This window comes from Pipistrellus kuhlii, unplaced genomic scaffold, assembly GCF_014108245.1.
Source record: "Pipistrellus kuhlii isolate mPipKuh1 unplaced genomic scaffold, mPipKuh1.p scaffold_m20_p_4, whole genome shotgun sequence".
NCBI lineage: Eukaryota > Metazoa > Chordata > Mammalia > Chiroptera > Vespertilionidae > Pipistrellus > Pipistrellus kuhlii.
The window spans coordinates 64,162,737-64,174,970 of NW_023425540.1; the positions used below are offsets into that span (position 1 = coordinate 64,162,737).

General features: G+C 40.9%; 1 non-coding gene across 1 annotated transcript; it reads right to left on the reverse strand.

The window, feature by feature from the left end:
• Positions 1–11,877: 11,877 nt before the first annotated feature.
• Positions 11,878–11,983, reverse strand: LOC118704069. The gene has a single exon (XR_004983282.1). It is a non-coding gene; the product is annotated as a U6 spliceosomal RNA (small nuclear RNA).
• Positions 11,984–12,234: the final 251 nt, after the last annotated feature.

Here is a 12,234-nt window from a genome sequence, read left to right on the forward strand (position 1 = left end):
CTTTTATTGGTTTATGGAGAATACTTGTTTTACCCATAATGTCTTAGCTGAATAGATCTTTGGATATGATTAAATATTTAAACTGTTTTCCAGCTTGGTGAAATTTTGATTTTTAGTTCAATCACTTAGATATATCCATGTATTTATTGTGCGTAAGCATGTGAACCCGAATCTGCTTAGATTTGGGGGGATACAGCAATGACTAAATGGAAATACATAGTCTAATGAGTGGCAGTGACACAATTTCTTTACAATGTGGTCAGTATTGTAACGAAGTTAAGCAGAATGTTTTATAGTATTGGGGAAAGAAAATACTGCTTTTACACAGAGCAGCTAGGGAATGAGCTCAGACAAAATACAAGAGTTTATTGGGACAAAAATAATTGGGACTTCTGGAGGAAAAAGGCAGCATAAACAATACTAAGAGGCAGCCTAGAAGCAATCATTTTATAGATATTAACTAGATTGGTTTGGATAGCCTCATCATTAACTCAATCTCCCAAAATGGAATGCTTGGAGTGATTCTCAGCTTAAGTTTAAGGAGAAATAATGGGAGGTATAGGTAGAAAAATGAATGCATGTATATTTACAGCTAATCTGGTGTCCATCAAGTCATAGGCACTTCCTATATTTTATCTTTTATTTTTTACTAAGACAATACTTCTCTGTTAGATATTACTATATGACTTCTATAGATAAAGTCATTAATTTAGAACATTAAGTTTAACATGTACTAAATAGTAGCCATGCCCCAAGCATTTGATAACTCCTAGCTGATACCATTTCCACCATACCAGTAAAGGGCATTGATTTCTAGGTTAAAAAAAAATAAGTGGAAAGCACATATTTCCATGATTAAATCTTAGGTTGAGAAAGATAATTCTAACAGACTTCCTTGTGAATAATGACAGAGAATTAGGGATGATCAGATAAAAAGTTATTTTAATAGACAAGGCAGAGATAATTATGCTAAGCAAAAACAGAGCATGTAATTCTCTTTGCAGAGAGTGGAATGGAGAGATATTATGTGTGAGATTTAGAAGAAAGTATGTGAAGAAGAGAGATATTTTTTGAATGAGCACCTTTTATATACCATATATTTTATGTACATTGGGTCACTTGACTGCTCTCAGTAACCCTATTCCTTCATTTGCTTAATCAACAAGTTTTGTGATATCCTGTAATTAGCAGGAATTATGATAGTGAATTAAAAACATATTCTCTGCTGTCGAGGAGTTTATAGTCTAAAATACTAGGGTATTATATTTCATTTATAAATTTGGAAAGATTAAGTCAATGAGATTACTGTACATTCTCCAAAATTCACAGTGTCTTCACCTTACATTTCTACCTCCCAGGCTTCTGATCCCCTTTCTCACATCAAGGGAGACCAGTATAACCAGTTATTTTTGATAAGTCATTGTTACATATGGCTTCAAGGAGTCATGCCAACAGATAATTAGGATTGTTCCATGTGTTGTCAGAGCACCAAATATTAATTTATGAATGAGTAGACTCATGACAATAAACTCTTTTTTTCTAGTCTGATATTCTACTTCATGTTCTAGTATAGTTTGCCGACCATTGTTTTAGGAGATCAACCTTCAGGAACAAAATTATCAGGAAAAAACAAATGAAAGTTTAGAAACAGAACTTCAAGTCAATTAGGAAAAAATAGCAAATGAACAAATGGGCTCACTCCATTAAATAAAGTATATAAGACCTTGGAAAAATCAGACACCCGTGAAAGGAGTGACATTTTCTCTGTCCCATCCTCTTTTGAGGGGCGGGGGGAGATAATGAGAGTATAGGTAAACAGGGGCAAACCCAGATAATATGTGTTAGCTGAATAAATATACCTGGAGTTTTGTTAGATAGATGGAGATGAAAAATTTTGATAGATTGGGGGAACAATATAAAGGCAGCAAGAGAATTTTTGAATGGGAATATATAAATTCTGTCTTTAACCAATTTTCAATGGTAATTTCTTAAGTCAGTTGAGGTATTTCAAATGGTAATATATCATTTGATGATGTTAAAAGAGTATTGTCATCTGTAAACTAGTTGAATAGAAGTGACACCATTAAAATGAGATACTCTAAGAATAGTAATAGATTCAAATTACCTCCAGGAACTCATTCCCTTTTGGCATAGCTCAGACTATTCATAAACTTCATGCTAGACAGACCCATTTATTAGTCACCATTAAACAAAGGAAAGGGAAATTGAAATGTAGTTTGGATTATAGGTAAAAGGAAAACATAAGAGAAAGCTCTCCCTACTCCTTTTGCAGTTAAAATTTTTTTGCTGTTTTAGGCTCATAGAGTTTTAAGAAATTAGGGCTACCTATTTTGGGGGAAGTTAATTAAACTCAAAATTGTAGTTATAAGTTAATAATGTACTTGCTAATTTATATAAAAATATTAGAAACCTATTTTTCTTTATTTGTACAATGAGTACAGTGAAGGGATGCCTAAGTTCAATAGCTAAATGAATTTACAAGTTGTATAACTTTAGGCAAATGGTAATGTCTCTTTGAGCTCTTTTCCTGTCCTGCCTAATGAATATTGTAATTAGTTGCTCTGAAGTTTGTTGAGAATATTATAAGAAGATAAGAGGCCTGGTGCATGAAAATTCATGCATTAGAGGGGGGTCCCTCAGCCCGGCCTGCCCACTCTCACAGTCCGAGAACCCTCAGGGGTTGGAGGCAACTTGGTGATCAGGGGAAGGCAACACCCCATCATACCTCTGCTGCTGCCACTGCCCATAGCGCAAGCCTCGGCCAGCCCTGGTTACCTGAGCATCTAGCATTCCTGGGCAGCTGGGCAGCCACCATCCAAGGCTTGCCTGCACCTTGGGTTGGTCCTAGGTGGCTGGGAGGCTGAGGGGACTGGGGGACTCCAGAGGCATGCTGCACACCTGCTGCTCTGGCAGGGCTGAAGGGATTGGGCGCTGCCATCTTGTGGCTGTAGGCATTACCATCTTCGAGGACATGGCAGTCAATTAGCATATTCCCTCCTTATTGGCTGTGGGCAGATCATCTTTGTGAGGGTGCGACAGTTAATTAGCATATTCCATCTTTAGTATATAGGATTCTAAGACACTATATAAAAAGATTTTATACATACAACCTCAGTAAATATCATCCCTAAGAAACTGTATTTAATTTTAAGGTTGTAAACTTTAAAGTGAAAAGGAAAATGGGGGTGGGGGTGGGACTTGCAACCTAGTTCAGTATCTGGTTAAAATTGTAGTCTTTCTTCCCCTCTCTAACTGACTTGGGCTGAGCTTCAGAGACTAACCCCAAAGCCCCACCCCAGCTGACAATAGTGGAGCTGAGGAGCATGCCCCCAAGGCTCCGCTAAGGGGGGGACCCTCAGGGGTGAGGGTGAGGTGATTTGTAGGTCAGAACCTCCTCATGAGTTCAATTCAGGCTTTGGATCTGGAATTCCCCCAGACTAGCAGATCTGCAAAATAAAGGTTAACTTTTCCTCCCTTAGAGTGCTGGCTGATTGTTCTCCCATACATTCTGCCATAACATTTGATGCATTGTCAGAAACGTTAGTTGAGCTGGTTCTTAGGCCACTGCTGATGAGAGCGGACTTCAGGGCACTCGCTTTGGGCTCTGGGACCCAAGGAAGAAGCGCCACCAGCACATTCACCTGTTCCTTAACTCACAGGGCCCGGAGGGACTCCAGGGACTCGGTGCTCTAGTGGACTCAAAAGAAGCAAGGGACACCTTTCTGGGACTTCCCTGGAGGGAAGTCAAAATCAGACATCTGAAACTGGGTTTTCCCCTGGGGAAAAAGGTCTGAGTTCTGGCCTGTCTCATGGGACAGAAGTGGTAGCTGGCCTCTACCTAGGTAATTATTTACCTCAGGATGGCTGGGATCATCTGGAGGAATGGCTTCTAGAAGGTATTTACTGTCTCTGGGACTTCCTGGGAGGGAAGTCAAAACTCGGACTGGCTAAGTGTCCGAGTTTGGCCTGCTTTTGAAAAAGGAAGAAGAATAGCATTCCTAGACAGTTTTCTATTGCTTCTTTTCAGGGAATTGTTCTGCGTCTCTGCGCAATTGAAATGGATTTTATGAATGCAGGGTTTCTGTGGTATAAATATAGTGCACACCAGTGTAAAAGTGTTTATTTACTGATGTTTGTTTGTCTGTTTTTAACCCTTCTAAACCTCTCCCAAATTTCTGTGATGATTCAAAGTTTTTAGTGGGAATGTTATCAGTCTTTATTATTTAAACTTAGAAGCATGGTGCACAAAATTTAGGATTCCAAGCTCAAATTATTATTTTTTAATTTTTTATTTGAGAATGACATAACTTTGGTAAGTATGTACCCTGTTTCCCTGAAAATAAGGCAGTGTCTTATATTAATTTTTGCTCCCAAAGATGCGCTATGTCTTATTTTCAGGGGATGTCTTATTTTTCCATGAAGAAGAATACAGTACACATTTATTATTAAATGAAAATAAAGGAAATTTATTACCTGTATACAGTACGGTAGTACGGTAGTTGTCAACACAAACCAGACAAACTGAATCCTACAGTATCAAGAATTTACTCATTTAGCTGAAATCGGCTTGGCTCAGTGGATAGAGAGTCGGCTTGGGGACTGAAAGGTCCCAGGTTCGATTCCGGTCAAGGGCATGTACATTGGTTGCGGGCATATCCCCAGTAGGGAGTGTGCAAGAGGCAGCTGATCGATGACTCTCTCTCATCGATGTTTCTAACTCTCTATCTCTCTCCCTTCCTCTCTGTACAAAAATCAATAAAATATATTAAAAAAAAAAAGAATTTACTCATTTATTCAATGACAATCATGTCATCATCTTCTGGAATATCATCATAACAATCTAATTCCTGAATTTCCTGATGAATTTCTTGTGACTCCATTTCTTTCACAATCAGTGGACCAAATCTCTCATGTTTAGCAATAGCAATGTCTTTAAATGAGTACTTCTTGTCAAGGTAGCCTGCAAGCAGTTTACGGTAAATTAATTTTCATTCTGAGACAGAGCCTAGGGGGGGCCTCATTTTCAGGGAGATGCCTTATATTTCACTCAGAAGGAAACCTGTAAGTAGGTCTTATTTTCAGAGGATGTTTTATTTTGGGGGAAACATGGTAACGGTGTGACTAACAGCTTTGTAAAGTGACAATAGAGTGAAATAATGAGTTTCAAAATCTTATAATGGTTACATATCTCACACAGTGATCATAAAGACTTTCATGTCTAAAAAGCTCTTTGCTGGAAGGATCCAAGATGGCTGCTCAGGTAGACACCTAACCGCAGCAGCACACAACAATTTCAATGGAATACAACTAAAATGTAGAGTGGACATTGCCCAGAGCTACAGGTAGTCCACTGACTGAAAATTCTACAACAAGAAGGAAAGAGAAAACCAGAAGGAAAATCAGAGGAGCTGAAAAATCCTAAGGTGCGGAGACATGCTGCGCACACGCACACGCGCGCGGAGAGGACGCAGCCGGAGAGGAGAAGGCTGGGTGCTTGCCTGGCATTCTCTAGCAGGAAGGAAATGAAAACCCCGGCCTGGGCTGAACCCCAGAACCAGCAGCGCTGAGCCCCAGTTATGGGCCAGACCCTGGGTACCCAGGCTCAGGCAGGGGGAGACGGGACTGTGAGGCGGAATTCCAGGGGAGCGGCAAAAACAGAGCCCCTGGAGTCACGCACATTGCGCACAAGGGAAGGAATGTTGACTCTGATGCGGGATCACCCTGCAGGGAAGGAAACAGGAGCTCCGGCCATGCTGGGTACCAGTTTCTACTGCTCTGAACCCCAGTTCTAGGCCAGACCCTGGGGACCCAGTCACAGGCAGGGGGAGATGGGACTGTGAGGATGAATCCCAGGGGAGCAGCGAAAAGTGAGCCTCTGGAGTCGCGCAGAGGACAGTCTGTTGACTGTGCGCAGAAGACAGTCTGTTGACTCTGATGCTAGATGCCCCTAACAGGAAGGAGAAAAAAAGCTCCAGATTGGAGGAACGCGACGAGGAGCAGGAGCCCCTGCCAGACACCGGCCAGCCGGGTGCCAGCTAGGAGCCGGGCGATGGGGCCCCCACGGGGAGGGGGATGCCCCCGGGCCTTCGACTGCTGAGCATGGGGCACGGAGCCGAGGCCGGGGGCTGCTTCCTGGGCGGTGCAGACCCCTGAAACAGGCTGAAGCAGCACAGGAGCCCGCGGAGAACAAAGGGGTGCCACAGGCCAACCTGCTGAGCTTCCAGGACAAGGAGGAAGAAACTGAAGAAGTTTTCAATGTGAAGAAATCAAGTGAGAGCAAAAGATAGTAAAATTACTTAAGAAAGAATATAAAGAAGATCTTGAAAAATCAAAGACTAAGTCAAAACTCAACTCAGCAGCCAACATTGCAACATAAATATAAATGCGTGTTTTTTTTTTTTTTAAAAGGACAGAATGTTGGAACGGCGGCGGCCGGGCCTAGAGTGGCCAGGCACAAGGCAGTGGCTGCCGGGCCTGGAGCAGCAACAGCCAGGCCCCAGAACAGCAGCAGTCAGAACCAGAGCAGCATCAGCCAAGCCTGGAGCAGCCAGACCTGGGGCAGTGGCAGCCAGGCCTGAGGCGGAGGCAGCCAAGCCCAGGGTGGCCAGTCCAGGAACATCCAGGCCCGGAGTGGCCGGGCCCGGAGAAGCGAGGCCCAGAGCAATCAGGACGGGAGCAGCCAGACACAGAACATCAGCAGCCAAGCCCGGAGCAGCCAGGCCGGGAGCTTCCAGGCTCGGAGCAGCTGGGCCCGGAGCAGCCAGGCCCATAGCAGCTGGGTCAGGTGCAGCCAGGCCCGGAGCAGCAGCTGCTAGGCTGGGAGCGGCCAGGCCTGGAGCGGCCGGGCCTGGAGCAGCTGGGCCCAGAGCAGCCGGGTCAGGTGCAGCCAGGCCCGGAGCAGCAGCTTCCAGGCTGGGAGCGGCCATGCCCGGAGGGGCCGGGCCCGGAGTAGACGGGCCCAGAGCAGCCGGGTTGCATGTGGCCAGGCCCGGAGCAGCAGCTGCCAGGCTGGAAGCAGGCGGGCCTGGAGCAGCCGGGACCAGAGCAGCCAGGTTGGGTGCGGCCAGGCCCAGAGCAGCAGCAACCACGCCCGGAGCAGCCAGATCAGGAGCGGCAGTGGCCAGACCCAGAGCAGCTGGTTGTGGAGCAGATCAGAGCAACAGAGGCCAGGCCCAGAGCATCCAGGCCCAGAACAGCTCACTCCTCGCCTGCCTCCGTTCCAAGGCTGCCTCTCAGACATGGCTGGAAACTTTTGGGGGAACTTGAGGGTCTGCTGAATCAAATGAGGAAGGCTTAGATCTGGATGTGTTGAGTTAGTATAGTGCTGGGGTGTAGATCTGTGAGTGCCTTGTGTGGGGCCTGGATGAGGTTGGTTGATCTATTGGGAAATGTCTTTTGTGTGAAGTGTATCCTTGGGCATGTGGAGGTATTATTGATTTGAGAAAATGCTAAGTAACTGATTTACTATCTGAAAAATTTAAAGTTCTAAAAGTTTAAGGTCTCTTGCCAAAAAGAGGTTTTAAAGCTAACACCTTAATTTTAATGGAGAAAGGGAATGACAAGCCCTTCCCACCCAGAACAGGTAATCCAATTCCAACCAGCAGCTATGTTTAAACAATGTGTCCATTTACACTTGAATAGCTACACCTTTTGATAGTCTAAAGGCAAGTTTACATGTAAACAAGTTTGCTCTCAATTCCCAGGGCAGAAAAAAAACAAGGTTTAAAATTATTAGATTTTAAAATTTATTCTTAGAATTGTAAAAGTTTATTAATTAAAAAAAACAACAACAACAAAAGGAGATTGAAAAACCTGATGAACAATAATAGCGGTTCATTGTAGTAGAGTCGGTGATATGGGAAGGGAGTGGACTGACTGTTCTCGGGAAAGGGAGGGAGGAAGAGACTGAACATAAACTGTGCACCTATGGATGAGGACAATGGGGGGTGGGGAGGGGGCGGAGGGTGGGGTGGGAACCTGGTGGAAGGGGGAAGAAATGAGGAACCTTTGTAATAATATGAACAATAAAGATTGATTTAAAAAAAATAAAAAAAAATAAAAAGCTCTTTGCTCCTTACCTCTTAAGGAAAATAACCTGTTACAAAAAAAAAAAAAAAAAAAAAAAAAAAAAAATAATTTAAATTTAAATATGAGGTCTGGAAATCTCCATGAAAAATAAGATGCTAGAGACATCCCTGTTTTTCTTGTCATTATGAATCTCTACTCAAAGAGACTGAGCCAGGTGTGCTATTCCAAAATAAAGTGATACTATTTTAATTTTTCTTTACTTCTCTGACTCAAATTGAACCTAGCACATAACCCTTATCTCATTTTGAGAATATACAATATTAGTAGGGCCCTTTCTAGAGTGGGAACTTTGGAATTAGTAAGGAACAAGAGGAAATTTGGGAGAAGAACTTCAATTGTTTAGTCCATTGTGGTCCCTGATAAGCTGTTCATAGCTCAAGCCTTTTAATCTCTCCTAAGGCAGCAACCCCATAAATCTTAATGCTCACTTCTTCACTGCCCCATCAGGTTGCTGGCGCTTGGCTGTGGCCCCCAAGGGTAAGGGGCATAGTATTCAGACTGCAGGTATTTATAAGTCACTCCCTCATAAGTACAGTACTTTCTGTTCTCTGGATGTAGGAATTTATGAAGATAATCTGTTTTTCTTTTCCCTTACTTTTGAAATCTAGTTCCCTTTCATTTTGTAGTTGGATCATTTCCTTCTCCCTAGAAGTTTTAAATGTATTTTAAGGGATTCCAGATCATCGAATATTCCTTTCAGGTTCTAGGAAAGCCCATATTGCTAAGATGGAAAATGTGGCTGCTTTCAGGAGAAGGGAGGAATGAAAGAAAGAGAGAATATATTTTTTATGTGCAATAAGAACAAGACAAAAATGAAAATTTCAGAATGTTATTCTGCAAAGTTTAGACACTAAACACTAGTTTGATGTGTGTTTTTTTTTGTTTGTTTTTGTGTGTGTGTGTATGTGGTTTTTGTGGGTTTGTATGTGTGTGTGTGTGTGTGTGTGTGTGTGTGTGTGTTTTAAGAAAAATGCATATTTTTAGGGCCTAGGCAAGGGGAATGTTTCTTCTAGAAACAATGTTAGCAATCAAGTAAAAAAGATTCCTTAAATATTGTGAAATATCAAGGCAGAGGGATTTAGATTGCAGTTGAAAAAAAATATTGTTTTAGGCTGTTCAAACTATTACATAAAACAAAAATACCTCTGATTGAGTGGCTTAAAAGAGCATACATTTATTTCTCACAGTTTTGGGGGCTGAGGAGTACAAGGTCAAGGTGATAACATTTATTGTCAAGAGGTGCTTCCTGGTTTATCATCAACTGCCTTCTTTGTGTGCTCACAGTGGTCTTTTTACAAGATGCACTCCTTAAGAGAGCGCTCCCTTCTCCATTCTAATTAAGTCACTAATCCCATCCTGAGGGTACCGCCCTGATGACCTCATCTAAATGTAATCATTTCCCAAAGATACCACATTCAAATATCACATAGATTTCAACTTACGAATTTTAAGAGAACACAAACATTCTATCCATAATAATGCTCTATGGGAGCACTTATATTTAACATATTGTTCTGGGATTTAATATCTTATACTTATCATAGCCATCTTGCTGGTCACCATCATTCTCTGTTAATCTGTATTATTTATGTAATATAGTACACTTAATTCTTCTTTTCTATTCTTACTAACTACTGATATCACTTCTACCTTAGGTTCTTATTATTTCATGTCTAGATTATTGCCATTATCTCTTTACTTTTCTTCCTACTCCACTCTAACAGATAATATCTGTGGCCACTTGATTATTCCTCCTACAGCTTATCTTGGGTCACTTCACTCCCTTGCTTAAGATTGTTGCTGTTTTTACTTATAACTCCAGCATAACAATTGCTTATGTCTGTCATTAGAGCCCTGGACTCATTTCTCTCATCTATTGGGCTACATCAAACTCACTGCCAAAATATCCCTTTCTTGCTTTTATTCCCCTTTCGTGGTAGACTTTAAGAGCTCTTTTCTGTCTATCAAAATGTTTCCATTCTTTTAGGACCAGTTTCATTCTCACTATCTTTATTAACTTTTTCTGTTTTTCCAGACATTTTTTCCTTCTTTCATGGGAACTACTGTTGCATGCATTTCTTATGCCATCTGTGTGGCATGTAATGCCCATTGATTTGTATTTTATTTTATTTTATTTGTTTATTGGTTGGTTTGCATCTAAAGGATGTGACAATTTATAATTGTGATTCAAAATATGCAGATGTATAGTTTTTTGTTTTGTTTTGTTTTGTTTTGTTTTAACACAAGAAATACTATTGCAGAACCAACCAAGTTCTGGAGGTTACATTTCCTCTGATGAAAGGTCTATTAATTCTTAATAATCAGCCACATTTCATAGTGAGCAAGGCCTCAGGAAATTTTTTAGATTTCTTCCATGGCTTTCTGGAACAGTGTGAAAGATAAGATAGTGATGGTGCTGCCATTGAGTCTATTGTTCTATGGCATACTCATAATGACATATATTCAAATGCATAGCCACTTCCTCTTAGCTTTACAAAGAGGAAGTGAGAGAATAAACCCAATGTACTTAGGTTTACCAGTTAACAATTTGGATTTTGTTCAATAAATGGAGTTACATATATGTTGATATATATGTGATTTGAAATGTATGCTGTTTTGTTGTATTGACAAAAAGCTTCAAAACTTTATATGTCAAATATGCTGAACATGTTAACATCACAGATATTTTTACACTTAAAAATGTCGAATTTCATGCCAAAAAAAGAACATTTGCGGGAATTTATAATTCATTATTTTGAAGAAAAGTGCTGCTGAATACTTCAGGAAGCTTAGGGAGAACATGCTCCATCTCAATATACTTGTGAATGCTGGTTTAAATGCTTTCAAATTAATGATTTCTGTGTGAAAGACAAAATCCTGCAAGTCAACCAAAAAAGTGAAGACCAACAATTACAAGCATTATTGGATGAAGATGCGTGTCAAACTCAAAAACAACTTGCAAAAAGTTTAAACATTGCTCAGCAAACAATTTCAGATCATTTACAACCAAGGGGGAATATTTTAAAGGAAGGAAATCAGGTGCCACATTAACTGAATGAAAGACAAATAGAAAACCGAAAAGTCATCAGGGCACGAAAGAAAGTATTTTTGCATTGAATTGAGACTGTTGATGAAAAGTGGATTTATTTTGAGAATCACAAATGCACAAAATCATGGGTTGATCCAGGTAAACCAACAACATCTACTGCAAAGCCAAATTGCTTCAGAAAGAAGACAATGCTCTGCATTTTGTGGCATCAGGAATGTGGGGTGTTTTATGAGCTTCTAAAACCAGGTGATACTGTTAATACTGATTGCTACCAACAACAAATAATCATTCTGAACCATGCTTTGATTGTGAAACGACCAAAATTGTGCCAGAAGACATGGAAAAATAATTTTGCTTCACGATGACACCATCACACACTTCAAAACCAGTTAAAGACAAGTTAAAGGGTATTGCCTAGGAAGTATTAACCTAGACTTTGCTGTATTCACTGGACCTTGCTCCTTCAGATTACCACTTGTTCCAATCTATGGCACACGCACTTTCTGAACAGCACTTCAAAATGTCCAAAAAATTGAATATTGGGTCTCTGAATGGTTTTTCCTCAAAACAAGAATTCTGTTGGGACAGTAACCACAAATTACCTGAAAGGTGGGGGAAATGTATAGCTAGCAATGGATATAACTTTGAATAGGCACTTTGAACGTTTCTCTTGAAATTATGTTTTCTTTGATTACAAATGACCATTATTATTATTATTTTTTAATATAGAACGCATCATGAATTTGCATGTCATCCTTGCGCAGGGGTCATGCTAATCTTCTCTGTATCATTCCAATTTTAGTATATGTGCTGTTAAGAAAGCACCAAAAGACAGTTATTAACCTGTACATGTCTTATGTGCCTCTTTGGATTGATTTGGCCTCCTCTGTCTCCCAACCCTTAGTGCTTGCTTAGCCTCAGTTACAGCAATGGCCTACCAATTCTATACATCTTTGCTCAGTTCAGCTGTCTTTGGCTTACGACTGCCTTATAACTCAAAGCTCTTACATCTACTGCCACTTGTGGACTTAGACAAAACACTATATTGGGCATGAGATTTGGTTTTTCAATAAGCT